The sequence below is a fragment of the Bombus fervidus genome, chromosome 16 (assembly GCF_041682495.2).
Source record: "Bombus fervidus isolate BK054 chromosome 16, iyBomFerv1, whole genome shotgun sequence".
Lineage (NCBI taxonomy): Eukaryota > Metazoa > Arthropoda > Insecta > Hymenoptera > Apidae > Bombus > Bombus fervidus.
The window spans coordinates 2,107,482-2,120,267 of NC_091532.1; the positions used below are offsets into that span (position 1 = coordinate 2,107,482).

Below are 12,786 nucleotides of genomic sequence, written 5' to 3' on the forward strand. Positions count from 1 at the left end.
ACGTAATTATACTGAAATTATATTACTAAAATTGAATCTAAATATTCTGTTGAAATTATTTTATTGATCTGAATAGATATATACGGATTTTAAATGTGAAGGGTAAAATTTATTGGTTACTCGATGAGTTTCCAGGTCAGTTTCGAAAGTGCATTAACATGAGATCATGTATATTGTGAATCTCTTTTTTTTTTTTTGATTGGCAACTCTATTGGTATTATCGTATTACGATTGTGAGTCATCCTCGTGAAATTGTGATTGACTCATCCATTCATGGATAAGCATAATTTGTCAAATACAAATTCGAATGACGGAACGATCGGCTGCTTTAAATTCATTGTTTCCATTCGCTTGAGTCACGCATAGTCTCGGTGATACGTAATCCTATGAATGGCCGATGTTCTCACGAAATATTTATCCATGGAACTTTCACGGTTAGAGGACCGTTATATGTATATTGAAAGTGCTCGCATGTTCCAAAGAATAATCTATCGAAACGATAGTAATTCTAAAGCTTCCTCATGGACACAAGTTCTCTAGAAAGTATTTGGACAATTTTATTTTAAAGTTGGAAACGTTTTTGGAAAAGTGAAGGACGATCATATCTAACGATATAAATATCATATCGTAGCTAATTAAGCAAGAAGTTGAGATAAAAATTGGTTTCTTTGCTTTGAAAGGACAAGAATGACAGAGCTGTTCTATCAACGTGATGTACAGAATGCCACTGTTTTTCGTCATTTTTGAATTTTCCATCGCCCTGGTTACATTGCCTGATATTTTTCAACTTGTAACCAAAAAAAAAAGTACTCAAAGGGATATGATAGCGTTTTCAGATACATAGATACTCGAGAGGGAAGTGAATCAGGCTGCTTCCACTCAAGCTACTCACGTGCAAACACTTGACTTATCAGCCGTTTCGCTTTAATAAGCTAATCGATTCGTATGTATAATTGCTAATGGATATCTTATCGCTGCTGCGGTTATGTTTTCATATTTAATATGAGCTGCATACAATGTAATCTAAATGAATCTAGATCGCCATTACGTCTCTTTCCGTGATAGCTAACGGGATTGCGTATTGCGGTTATCGGTTTTCCAATGATAATAATACCGCGACCGAATATTTTCCTAATGATTATTCGTTACGATTTTACTATACGATGTTTTTTTTAAGTGGATTATTACGAAGCAGTTTTGCAATTATAAATAGCATAATAGTCCACGGCGAGAACAGACTTTGCTTATCTTCGAGGTATTATGGGTTGGTACCGATATCTTGAAATCTTTTATTTCTTATTAAATAATAATACTTCGATGAATGAGACTCTCGGAAGCGGGATTGACCAAACGCTTTTGTCGATTCCTTAGTTTCATTATATAAGCTCGTGATCAATCTACAATTCTCAAGAAATAGAATGCCAATAAAGACGTTAATCGATATAAATATAATAATTTACAAAATAAACGTTCAAATATCCGGAACAAATTTATTTTATCGATCTTTATGCGTGTTATCTAATACTTTATCCGAATATTACGTGAGATGTAGAAGAGAAATTTTCACGTTCACATTTCTGAGATGTGAAACGTTATATAAAGAATCCCTTTTGCATTTAATTAATACGAATGCTCTTAGCCAGCAAATATCGAAGGCGATATTTCCACGAGTGTATTTATTCGAGTTTCTCGGCGCGAAACGAATTCAGTGTGTTCGGTGAATTTAAATTAGTTGCGCGCTGTCGTGGAATCTTCCTTTCGCGTAAACATCCATGAATCCATGAACGATCTCCGCTGCATTTTATAATAACGTTTCTGGCTAATGGCATCAGATGAATCACGAGCTGCAAGCCACGTCTCGTAGCTGAAATCGCGTAGGCGTCCAGCGCAGCGTGGCCGAATAGTTCGATGATAACACGATCTCCTCATTTAGATAAATTAATCTAACTAGTACCTTGTGCTCTGTTCATACCCAGACCCCGGTATCCTTTATCCATACATACTGCCAGCTCGAAGCTGTAATTATCTTTCACCAACGGCAGTGGTGTCTCTGAAGCACGGCCACACGCTTGATACTCGTCGATACCCGTTTCATGTCGATGCAATTAAAATAATAGCAGCACCCGGGATCCTAATTTCGCGCAACCTTATGCCAAAGAACGATAGGAATCCGATGATACAGAGGTTTTCAATAAGAGATCGATGACATATTTTATTAACTTTCAAGAGAATATTGCTGGATCGTAGTTATCGATTTTGAGAATATTTTGGTACATGACGAGTGTAAAAAAAATATTCAATGAATATTGACTTTCATCGATAGTCTTCCACAGCGTAGGTGTGAAAATTACCCTGCAAGGTACTTTAGGGATTGTAAAAATATTTGAGTAAATATCTTGGAAATTATTACAGCTAGAGTAACAGTGTAAATGGATAAACTTAAAATTGTTTCGAAATCCAATATAATTCAATATAATCGTAGATGTTAATGTAATATTTTATAATTTTTATTTCGTAATCTTGTACTGTATAATTGACAAAAATTCACACCTCGGGAAATTTGATATTTTTCCCATTTGTCGAGAATTATACGAATTTTCAATTTATTTTTACGCGAAAAGATACCAATGAGCAGAGTTAAGCATCGTCATTTCTTCGTGATGATCGGTGCAACGATAATTACAGGGTTAATGCCTACGTGCAACTGACTCACAAATAAGAGTCTACGAAAGGAGCAAGATTCCCTTAAACATATGTTCGTAGGCGCGCAGGACGTCAGAAGCGCGTTTTCCGCTCTGCCATTATCCAATTACCGAATCGTATCTACCTACGGGATACTGAAATGTAATTTAAGAAAATTACATAACGTCAACCGTTGAAAAATTTTAGCGACGTTCATGACACATGATAATAGGATTTATATATTTTTTTATTAATTCCACAATGTGTCACCGAGATGTCAACTCGGTGTAATCTCAATGGACTGAAAAATGTCTCTTCCATCTATCCGTTTTATGAAACAGTTTCATGAAAAGGAAAAATCATTAAAGCACATCTGAATACAGCGAGGGTCGTTTGGTTGAACGAAGTAATGAGAAATCTGAGTGCAAAAGTGATTTGAATAATTAGCACGATGTCATACAATTATTCATCCTCGACGTATAATAAACTGCAATCAATTATGTAAAATTTTTCATAATCTGGAAAATCGCATGAAACTCACTGATTTAATTGTCGATATTCATTTGCGATTGCTGTACAATCTTGATGTAAAATCAATTTACCGCATTTTTATTATCGAAGCTAACTGCCATCTAAATCAATATCGACTTTTATGCATATCTTCGTTTTTCAATGATATTCGCATTCCTTTCGTATTTCCAATGATAAAATGTCACAGTCAAGTGTTTTTACTGTCTACGATATCCAGTTTTACTCGCAATATTACGTGATCACTTCGGTAGCAATAAGAATATCCAGTAGTAAGATTTATTTAAAGCCATAAATGTATAATTTTCCTTTCTTTAATATTCTTTTTAAATAATACATAATATTTCCCTAATAATTCCCTTAATATTCCCTTTTTATATCTCAAAAACATACATTAAAGAATAATCTACAATTATTTTAACTTAAGAACACAAAAAGAGACACTCGTTTTTCTCTAGGGAAGGGAACTTGTAGTCCCTGTATAATAACTTCTATAATTTCTTTTCCTACAGTATGTTTTATACTATATCTTCTGTAGCAAAATAACATATTCCACTTTGTTTTATCGATGCAATATATTTTATTCACACGGTTACAGTCTCCGTTTAAGGAGTCGATAGTAAGTTAATTTGCAAGGGATATTGCCTACTAGGACGTCAATTAGTTAAATACGCGAAGAATGTGGTTTTGATTGTGGGTTTCGGTATTGGTAAATTTTGCGCAAAAAACGTTCGCAGAAAAGAATGTGCGTGGTTTCTGTGCCGCTTCAGACACGTTAGTAATAAATTAATGTACAACTACGGGAACACGTGTGTTTCTAAGAAAACCTGGATTTCATTCGTCTACGATATAGAATGGAAATAGTTCATGAATAAACCGTGTGGAACGTACGATATATTTTTAACTAGCATGCCACGTTGCGATTATGTCGATCTCCGATCAATGCTGTAAACATTTTGAATTCATTTTGATTCTATTTTAGTTGTTACTATTAAAACGTCGATAATTTTGATCTGACATAATTTCGTATTATTGAATTATATTCGCGGAAATGTGAATTACATAAAAATCCGCAGTCCACAAATGAAATGTATCTATAATTCAATAATTTGTTATTAATATAACACCTATTAATATGACACCACGATGGACATATTATAGATTGCATAAATACATGATAATTACAGTTACAATATTATAATATTGTATAATAATATTCTATTATCTTTGATTCGACATTTGTAATTCATTTACCAGGTCATCCTCGACGTATTTTGATTGCATTTTATACGTTCAAAATATTTATGTTCTTTTTAATGCTTTCCAAATGGATTTTTCGCGAAAAGCCTATAAATCGTTTTCCGTTTATATTATTCGTACGGGCAATTTACCATTTATTCGATTTATTTTTCCCGCGAATGTTAGCGCACGCAATTGATAAATATGCGGCGTTTTATTTTATCAGCTTCTGCAACGCTATTTTAAACATCATACGACCTGTGAAAATGGCGTGTCAGTTCGTGCTGCACTTGGGTGCAGGTAATCAACAAGAGATTTAATGTGCATCGGTGACAGATTTGGATAAGCTCCAACTTCTTAATGATGATGGACATTCTCTAACTGTGTCTGCCAACAAAGATGTCACGTTCAATTAAAACTATACCGTGTCTTCAGGACCTTGTGAACCGTCTTCTCATCGATTATGATCAGTGCTGTCTTGAAAATTCGTCTGACATCGTTTAATCTATACTTGACCGTATGTATTAAAAAACGTGTCAAAGTATGTAATAAAAGCATGGTAGAACCGCTGTTTGATCGTGTAGAATTAAAAAGAAGCAGCCGTCTGAAATTTAAATGGAATATTTATTAAGAATTTTTTTTTTTTTTTCATGTTAAAATAAAATATCTATACCGCGTTCAATTTGAAAGAATCCTTCGTACTTCACTTTGTAACGAGATTTAAGTCCATTAACGTTAATCTTTAATTCGTGATGTAAAGGGTTAATAATTCCTCCATCGAATCCATCTCGTGTTAGTTTAAATTTTAAACGAACGATTTTTGTACGTAAGAACTCGATTAAAATATAACGTTATATCTGGAATTCGATGGCTATAGTCTCGTTATTTGTACAAAAATATTTATTTTATTAATTAATTATTAATTAAAAAACTTTTTAGATTTACGATACCATATTTAGTTACTTGGTAGAAAATATTCGATAACAAATATTCCTGATGAGGGATTGGGCTTTATACTTCGCCCGATGGGAATGTTAATGCTTCTTTAGAATTAATGCGTTTTTTGTGTCGTGAATTGAAAAGGTAAATGGAGAGAAAAATTCATGCGAAAAATCCATTCTTTAAAACTTTGAAACTTTACGTTATCGTTGTACCGGAAGCTTACCAGTGATTTAATGAAATTCGTTGTCGTTAATTATTATCAAGCTTCATGACTGACGTACAGACTCACGACGTATTCACGTTAATTAAAGTCACGTAGAATGGTACACGTATCGACATCAACACAAGGGGGAATCTTGTTAACATTTTTCCTGTTCGCCATTTTTACAATTAGTTATTTATTGCGCTTGTGTCACGCCCTATCACCGCACGAATGAGGTTTATGATTAATAACCGAGCGGATCCAGCTCGTTCTTATTAAATTGTAATTATGAGTGATCGATTCATCGAAGCTTTCGTACCTTACGAGATTGAAAGTCGAAGAACTTTGAAATTAAATTTCCTTGTCTTAATCATGATGTATTAACTTTAATAACATCTTGTTTACAAATCCGAGCAAATCCAAAAGTGGCGATAAAAATTGTTATTGAATCTTCTTATTTGACAAATGCAGATGATGAACGCGATAACTTGCATTTTCTATATCTTGGATTGCTATCTAGAAATGCATAAAGTGCATATAATACTCAAAAATATATAACATTAATATTATAAAAATGATAAAATACAGTACTTGTTATTATATTTAATAAGTAATATAATTCCTAGATTTCACTATCCTAATTATGTTCGTAAGTATATGAATTCGTATAAATAGGCATACTCTACTAGTACCGAATGTTTCACCTAGAGTCTGTTATCATCGATTCTTCTAATTAACATCGATTTCCTCGTATTTGGATTTAGTATAATTGCAGTGTGACTGATCACAGTCCTCTACGTAATTGCTCATTATTAATACCGGGAATTTCTTGTAAGAAGTCCGTCCACTTTCGATACGAGCCTTCTTCCCACCAGTGAACGTGAACAGAGAATCAATTGTATGTATAAACGCGTATAAATAATGTTAACATTTAAATATCGCAAATGCGCTGACTATTACGCAATGTGTTTTAAACACGAGCCAAATGCTGTATCCTGATATCTGAGAATCGTTTTATGTGCTAACCTTGATGGTAGTTAGGAGGAATGGTAATTAGTATGTAGTATGTAATTACATAATCAAATCCAACGCGTCTGATATTTTGACGTGATTCGCTGTTCTCAGACTTTGGATTCTTTCTTTATCTCGTATATTTTCTTCTCTATGGAATTTAGTTTATTGATTTCAGGATAAATTTTGATGGAGCCTAAGGATTAATATTTTTATTGTTTAATTTTATCTTTTGTCTCTTTTTAATCTATTTTTTTTATAGAGAGAATTATGAGAAGTACAAGATTAATTAACACATGTTTTTCAATAGAGATAACATTAATAATTTAAGGATTAAAATTTGTATGGAAACAATGATTGTGTGGAACATTGAAGGATAAGGAACATGGTTAGATCATCGAAGTCATTGTGTCTTGACCAATTGATATTCGATCTGCTTTAAATAGTTCAAGGCTACCTATTAATAATAGCTGCCATTCGCTTGAAATTAACGGTATCGAATGTTGCTTACGCAATGGCTTAATAAAAATTACTTCCCGGAAAAATCCTAACGATATTTCCTTGAACTACTTAATTCTTCTATAACAAGAAGTGTTTTTATGCTGTATCTTATTAAAAGATTGCTAAAAGCATGCGCTTCCTTACTTGATGTTGATCCAAAGGAAATTTAACGCGTAGATGAAACGTTAAAACGTGCAAAATACCATTTGATCGAAGTAAATTGGCATAATATAAATCTGTAATATCGCATTTAATTTATTTATCGTTTAATATAATTATTTCTAAACTGCAAATTTATAAAAGTTTTCTTGTTACCTCGGAATAATAAGATCGAGTTTATATTCTGAAGCGTAAAATCATATTTCTGTGTGTTATGCTTTTGAAAAGAACAGAATGTTTATTTTAAATGCCGCTGCGTCCCTTGTGTCATTTTTTCAACTTGGAAAAAGTATGGGAAAGATGAAAATTCCAAATTCCAAGCGAAAAGATTACTAGTATCGGCTTGCAAGGGGACTAACGACGCACCGCACAGGACGATACGATAGCAACACGTTCGATAATACTCTAGCCAGTGTGTAAATCAAATTTTACCCTTACGGACTGTTCCATTGATAATCGCGTGCACGAAGGTCAGTCAACTCCATGTGGTAATAATTTACTTGGTCAGGAGACAAGCTAAAACTGTGCATACTTGTGCACACACAGTCACGGAAGATGGGAAACTTCAGCTAGCTGAATTTACACTGCTCCACCGCGCGACGTGGCGAACACAAGAGGAACAGAGAATGTTTCACAGGTTTTGTTTGAAGTAGCCCGTAACCTACACGATTTTGCTATTTTCCTCCATATAAGAATCGAGACTCGCTACTTTCCTTCTACCGTTACTTCGTATTTTGTATTCTTCTTTACCGCTTCTCCTTCCTTTTCCGCTTTTGTTTACAGAAAGGATCGCAGCTGCGAACTATGGATTTCCGTCGTTTTTTCGATACACCGAAGCGCCCCGAAGTACTGCAGCTCGATTTAGAGACGTTATTTATGGGTACGGTTTTCGGTAGCGTTTCCACGAGGAACTTGTTCCATTCGTTGCTGAATAGGGTGATGTTTCTTAAAGCCGGCGATCCACCGAGGCTAACGTGACACGCTTATTTTTGATGGAACTTTATAGATACGTGATGTAGCCTTTTATAATCGTAAGAATATACTAGTCCGGCAGCCAGCGATAGAAATGTTAGGCTAATTTCAGTAAAATTTATTTTAACATTATTCTACTATTTCTGTCTGCGGGTCAATGCCCGACAGAAGGAGCGTTTCAATCGTGCCAAAAAGATAGTGTCGTTGACTGAAATCATTTACGTTTAAACTTCTCGTATCGATGGTTTATAGTATAAAATACAAGGAGAACTAGTCTGCCAAGTCTTCCAGCGGAATGAATGCAATCTGCCACGATGACTTCTCTTCCCTTCATGATCAAATAATCTACTTTTTGTAATGAAATACAATATACGATCGTACAGGCACAGTTTCGATCGATTAATGTTCGTGAATGCCGTGCGTTTTCAATATGTAGAAGGGATGTGTTAAAGAAATTGTTACAAGAGATAACAGTAGAACAGAATATTATATGGAGAGAGAAACTAAACTAATTAATGAAAAATACGATGCATGGAAGCAGGCGTATACAGAATTTTGATTGGTTTTATCATTAGGGTTTAACATCTGCAAGAGTTGCGTCCTCTTCGCACGAAAAAATTATGGTCACCTTGACGCATCTAATCAGTGGCTGATCGATATAAGAACGTAAAAAAGAAACGAAATATTTTATTAGATTTCTCCCATGAAGTTAAAGAATTTTCATGTGAAATATTTTTCCATATTTTCAATAGTCGAAAAAATAATGGCCTGTATGCAAGTAAACCGAGCATTGCTGCGGCTGTCAGTGCCGTTTCAACTATTCACTGTTCACTCTGGAGTATGAGATCGTCGTTTTTCCATGAATCGCCCGCTGTGTTCGTTCAAAGTGAAACAGTGTAAATTCGCCTTAAGCCGATCCGAGCTTAACCGAACCAAACTGCGTAGCGCTAAATTGCCACAGTTCTCGACATAGACCCTTTGTATCTGTTTCAAAAGGCAATATTTAACAGTTTAACACATAGCATTTCAGTTGCGAACAAGACCACCATCCGTGCTTTCTATTTCAACGAAATTTCTTTCCTAAAAATCAGTAAATTTGAAGCGCAATATCTCAAAAACTAATTGAAATCGACCGTATACATGAAAGGTTAATGAATTCGTCTTCGGAAACAGTATCGAACGATCTGAAGAGAAATAAAACGAATTTGATTTGCACACTACAAATTTAGGATGTGCATGGCGCGCCGCAATTATCAGGTCCTCCGCAGATGGCTCAGTGCAGTAGAAACAACAAATAGCTATGGAGTTTGCCAACGGGTGGGTCATGTAAAATTCATATAAAATGGATCATAAAAAATTTGCTATCTGTTTTTTATTATCCATATATTTATTAAATTTGCTTTTTTTAAATTAGGACGTTTGGCATTTACAACACTAAATATTTAGTTTATTCGTTTTTTGTTATTCGAAAAAAAATTTTTATTGCTAATCGTAACAAGTTTATAAACTGGCAACTGACGAGCAGAAATAGTAGCGTGGCGTGGACTGAAAGGCTCCCGTGGTGGGCCTTGTGAGGTCTCCGAAAAAATTATTCACGATGCGATCTCGTATTAGTCCGAGCCAAATGGGCCTTCCCAAGGTACTTGAATTTGGCTTCGATGAAAAAGGTTTCATGTATTTGTATCGAATCGGTTTTTCAAATAGCCCGGCCAATTTAGCTCGCCAATAAGAAGGATTCCGTATAAATGCAACCTGCCGGTGGATCTCCGGCTTTAGAAACGTTCTGTGTATCGCATTTTATGTTTTCAACGTTGTGGCCATATTTACTTCTTTGTGCATTGACGTTTATGGATTTTCATGCAAGTTGAGACTTCTTTGCGGTTTTATGGCTTGCTCTTTAAATTTCGAAGTGTGGTTTTACGAATGCAGAATGGAACGGAACGTTAACGTAATCATAAAAGGACTAATAGAGATTCCATTATGATATTGGAATAAGAAGTGGTTATAAAAATTGAAGTAACACAGAAAACGATACTCTAATTGCTTTCAGCAGAATATAAAAATACGTAATAAAATTATTGATATTTCGTAAATGCACATATACACTGAATAATTTAACGTATTATCAACATATATCTTGCATAACTAGTTCTAGTTGCATGAACATTCACAGTCAAGACATTAAATAGCACTTTTAATTTTTGTTTTCTCGTTCTTTCCCGACCGGAAAAATTAAACGATACTTAAAATATACCTGTTTCTCTTACTTATAAATTTCACGATTCCAATTTGAAGATATACGTTCAGATAGAACCAAGATACAGGGAATAAAAGTTTATCAAACTCGACGGTATTAAAAGTTGGCGAACTATGTTATCTCGAAACTTCTTACACCTGTTTAGCATGCCAAGAACTTGGTTCACACGCTCGTTGCAACTTATGTAGGTGTTTCTTCTCCTAATTTTGTGCGCTAGGTTTGTCATCGCATCGCCGATCTTGGAAGTGCTGTTAAGATGTGATTATTATCTTTGTGAACAGGGTAACGTGCAGCCCTTTGAGTTACATGCTCTTCGCGGCTTTTCAATTTTCGCTCATTACTTCTTTGCCATAATCGTGACTGTGTGTGTTATTGGCTCCGAACAACACGAGTAAGGATCGCGAGCTTCACGCGCACTATGCACACCGTGGTACAATTGATGGAACTGATATCGTAAGGTCATAAATTCTTATACATTGCAAAATTTTTTCATTAAAACTGTACTGCTTACAGCGTCTCAGTAAAATTGTACGATATTAAGTTCCTGTCCGTCTTTGCTCAATCGTAGCCGGACTTTTATCGTACTCTTGGAAGAGACGAAAGTAGAAAAGTCCGAGTTCTTATCATATACTTGCTGAACTGCGTCCTAGATTTTTACGTCCTGTAAAGAGTCACAAATTATTCGCTTTAAACGTATCTTCAATATTTTAGAACATACTTAATAATTCGAAACGTAACTTTACCTCTTACCGAGTTTATTTAGATTGATTTTACGATCCTATTATGTTTCTTCTAGCGACTATACACCGTGATGCATAGTGTTGCATACTTGCCAGGCGAATGCATGTAATTCAATGCGAGTCAGCAATTGGTGTAATGTAAGTGCAGTATAACCGCGGGAAGTGCGCTGGGTGGTCTGATTATATGAGATCTAGGTCTAAGATCTGAGCATCAAGCGGCGAGTAAAGATTGCATGCCTGCTTGCTTACATCTAGCTGCGTCACGTGCTCAAAATTAGCTTTACACTCCTAACGCCTTTTAATTCTTCGAGTCGTTGGAAAGCGAGGACCTCTCGCTTAGAATCTTCCAGTGAAGAAAGTGAAACGCGAGGGCTTTGTTGTATTCTTTCGGGTTACCTACTTGTTGATTTATCAGAAGATTAGGGTAGTTTGAATCAAAATAATGAAAGAACGAAGTTGACGAGTCTCGTGACTTGTACGAGACTTTATATTTATAATTCTGCGTTTTATTAATTGGAAAGCAGTTCTCTTCGAATACCTAACATATGTACGAGGAACATACTAATTACACGTAGCATACTTTCTATTACTTTTTCATCGAAAGTTAGTTGTAGTAATAGAAAAGTGGTGTATCTAGAAGCTCGTCGTTCGTTGTTTTCTTGCCGTGACACGTTCTTTTCGCTTCGATCGAGCGTTTATTATTTATTTTTATCATTAACAACGTCGACAACCGGTGTAGCTTTCGCGGAAATATCGCTGCTTTTAGCAACGATAGCTCAGTTTCGCTAAAATGTGTACAAAAACGGACCAACTCTTGGGTCTAGTACCGTACAGGTTTTCGATGTTTATGATAAGAAATAAAAATAGTATCGGAGGCCGATAGTCTGGCATTTACTGACCGATCGTTAATCTATAAATGTCGAGTTGTAATCTGCGCTTGTATAATAACGATCAGCAGTCTGTTTCATCAATTCGCAAAAATGTTTTACAAACTTATTGCACAAGCAATGTGAAGTTTGTTTTATCGCAGATTTTCTATCGGTCTTTTGATACGTTTGCTTTTATAGATATTCTATATACGTGTATCAGTAACAATAATTTAACAATTACATTATGTGATAACGTAATCGAAGATTTCTCCATTACAAAAATGATCATTATTCGTTTAAATTGAGAGATACGTGCGTGTATCTATGTACATATAATAAAATTAAAAAAACTTTTTTCGACAATTTTCAAGAGAGATATAACAATTTGATTGGAAAATACTAATGTTAAAAATATCGTAATTGATCATATTTGATATTGCTTTCTCTCGCGTTATAAATGATAAATTAATATAATTTGTGGACTTCGTATGAGATTGAATTTCATTTATTTTATTAAAGTATTCGTTACTTCGCTTTTGTTAATTGATATTCTATTGTACGATTTCAATAACTTACATTTTCCTCGTTTCCCTGCCATTTCGACAACACAAGTAGATAACAAAAAGGGAGACCAGTTCTTGTAGCTTGTGAAGCTTGTATTTATTGAATCTGACATTCACATTG

The 12,786-nt window shown here is 34.7% G+C and overlaps 3 protein-coding genes across 4 annotated transcripts in view; all 3 read left to right on the top strand.

Moving 5' to 3' along the window:
* The window catches only part of Barc (RRM1_TatSF1_like and RRM2_TatSF1_like domain-containing protein barc), a 58,330-nt gene that overhangs the window by 27,877 nt on the left and 17,667 nt on the right, over positions 1-12,786 (top strand). The window lies entirely within an intron of this gene.
* The window catches only part of Ef-1a-f1 (translation elongation factor eEF-1 alpha chain), a 236,339-nt gene continuing 225,628 nt past the window's right edge, over positions 2,076-12,786 (top strand). Inside the window, exon 1 of the mRNA XM_072019820.1 lies at positions 2,076-2,088. The gene's annotated coding sequence lies outside the window, so the exon portion shown is untranslated. The remainder of the gene's footprint in view (positions 2,089-12,786) is intronic.
* Positions 3,807-12,786, top strand: part of Ada2a (Transcriptional adapter 2A) — a 330,348-nt gene continuing 321,368 nt past the window's right edge. The window contains exon 1 of the mRNA XM_072019808.1: positions 3,807-3,822. The gene's annotated coding sequence lies outside the window, so the exon portion shown is untranslated. The remainder of the gene's footprint in view (positions 3,823-12,786) is intronic.